Raw genomic sequence first — 2,916 nt, 5'->3', positions numbered from 1 at the left:
AAGTAGAGGAAAAAAGCAAATTGAGGAAGTTTCTAGTTGCCCTTCATACCGACTCTCCTTGGCACATTGCTGCAGAGGGGTCCATCATTGGCCTAGTTATCATAGTGTCTCTCTCACAGTTCTGAGTACAGTTCCAAGTCTGTCCCTTGATAAATGATGCTCCAGGCCCAGTGCATATAGACCTTTGCCCAAATCACCTGGGGATGGTATTAAAATGGCTATAAGCTGTGTATACAGTCAGCATCTAAATGGGAGGACTGGAAAGCTGTACTTCAATAAGTTCCCCAGATGATTCTTATGCAAATCAAAGTCTGAGAATTACAGCATCAGAAATTGTGGCTAGAATCCAGCCTCCATGACATAACAGAATGATCTTGGATGATATTTTTAACTGCTCAGTGCCCCAATTTCCTCATCTGTAAAAGGCAAATAAAAACAGTGTCTACCTCATGTGGGTAGTTTTAGGATTATATAATTAATGTATACAATCAATAGATGTTAAATACTTAGAACAGTGCCTAGAAGTGCTATGTTACTGTGTTCAATTATTAGTACTATTAGTACTAGTGTAGCTAATATCAGGAGACCCAGACTGTGAGGCTTTCCCTATGGACTGTCAGCTGTTCCCAGTGTCAGGGCTAAGGCGAGTGTCAGCAGGCAGGGTCTTCTTTCTAGGCTTGCCTGGGAGAGGATGGGCAGGGGCCACATGGTGAGGCTGGGGGCTGAGAGTGCCCTGGGCATCAGAGTGTGGTGGTTGAGGCCAATTTCAGTTTGATGCCCAATGCTGCTTCCTATGACTGTGTAAACTAAGGCTGGAGCCTAGTTCCCTCCCCACTTAGAGGGAAGTGAGAAAACTGTCTACTTTTTTTCATCTCTTAAGTCTTGCCTTTTGAAACAGTTAAAATGGGGCATTTCTTCCTGACCTAATTTTGGTATTGTGTCCTCTGACCCTGAACTGAGGAGGGAGACCATGTTAAAGAGTGATTCCATAATGGGTTGGTCACTTGGCCATCACTTTCCTCTAAGCTGTATAATGGGAGACTAAGGAAAGAACTAGGAGAGAATGGGGGGTGGGGAGGTCTGTGGAGATAGAGTGCTAGTGTGCTGCCCACTTCCTCCACTCCTGTCTTCTGCACCCTCCTCCCCTCAAAGCCAAATGGGAAGGGTGCTCAGAGAAATATCCAGAGAGCTTGATGTGTGTTTATTGAACTTGGGGAGGGACAGGTGCTGGGATGTTGATCAACCTGAGAAAGCCCTAGGTGAAAGGCTCCTGGAGTCCCTTGTAGCAGAGCAGAGACAGGGCCACTGTTGAGCTAGCTGCCCTTCCACCACACTAGGGCAATGGAGCTTGTTCCCTGTGGGCCAGATGTAGACCCCGTGGGACAGAGGAGGCCATGTGCCATCTCACAGAAGAACCCTGGCCACAAGGGCATCCTGGTATGGGGTGATGTGGGCTTTGCAGAAAGATGTTGAGTGCACCATTAGCTGTAGAGGCTAGGGAGGGTTCTGGGGCAATTAACTGAAGAACGTACTAGGGAACTGCAATGAGAACACAGGGGCTGGTAGGGGAATCTCTAAATACCCACAAAAGCAACAGAGGAGAGAAAGAATCAAATCACCAAATGAACAATCACCACACCCAAGGCACCAACACCTGATTACAACTGTGCTGACAAGAGATACATTTTCTTGCCTTTTTTATCCCTTCACTTGAACATGGGAAAGCCAGAAATGGCCAGCAAGGAAGAGGTGAAATAAGCCAAATGCCTATGTCCCTCCAACTCTGCCAATGTACGTTTCCAAGCCTGGAACAACCCAAGGCTTGGGGAGGAGAGAGGTTTTGCATTGAAAGAGGGTCTTAAAATTTAATATTAGACTGTCCTGGGACCTTTGAAAATTTGAAGTGATGGGAAAAGCTATAGGAACTGTCTGGGATTTTATCTAACAGAGAAGATTGATTCTACAGAGCAGGTTCAAAGGGACAGCAGTGAGACAGAATGAAGGTGCTTTTGGCTTGCATGCACTACCATGTTCAGCTGGTTCACAAAACCACTTACACTTGTAATGTGGTGAGTATCAAATAAGCTAATGGGTGAGAAAGTACTTTCAATATTGTGAAGTTTGTACATGTTTAGATATTGTTTTATAATTGTATACATATAGATACAACTGGAAAAAATAAAACAGAAAACACCTAGTAAGAACTTAATACAAAGAAAGTCTTGCACTAGATGTTTAGAGGCTATTGGAAGAAATATGACATTGTTTTTCCCTGCAGGGAGATTATTGTCTCTAAAAAGGGGTGGTTGCAAACCCCACGGTTTCTGCCATGCCAAACGAAGCCAGACAGCAAAGGTCAATGTGACCCATTTTGAAAATAAGTCAAGGAAGCTGATTCTCTATAGGTTCCCCACCTGGGCCTCAAACCAGCCACTCTGTGGCCTGTTAGGAACTGGGCCGCACAGCAGGAGGTGAGCAGCGGGTGAGCAAGAGAAGCTTCATCTGTATTTACAGCCGCTCCCCATTGCTTGCCATCCCTCCCCAACCTGTCTGTGGAAAGTTGTCTTCCGTGAAACTGGACCCTGGTGCCAGAAAGGTTGGGGACCGTTGCATGGGTCATTCTCACTGAATAATGGGAAGCTTACCTCCCTGCTTCCGGCCTCTGAGCTCCTCAGGCCCACATTTCTCTTCCAATACCTGCCTCTTTCTGAGCATCCAACCATTGCCTGGGGTCCCCATAGCTGCTTGATGTTCACTCCCTTGTCTCTTCCTTCTGTTTTTCCCACGGTGTTCCCCCCACAGCCTACTGCTCAGCTACTGTCTTCAACCTTGGGAAGAAGAATCTCCTTCCTTGTGCCACTGGAACGTGGAACAGGGAAGAAGGAAGAGCTGGTGTAATTCAGACCAAATGGACTT

This window comes from Propithecus coquereli, unplaced genomic scaffold (assembly GCF_000956105.1).
Source record: "Propithecus coquereli isolate 6110/MARCELLA unplaced genomic scaffold, Pcoq_1.0 Scaffold41, whole genome shotgun sequence".
Taxonomy (NCBI): Eukaryota; Metazoa; Chordata; class Mammalia; order Primates; family Indriidae; genus Propithecus; species Propithecus coquereli.
This window is presented reverse-complemented; position numbering follows the sequence as displayed.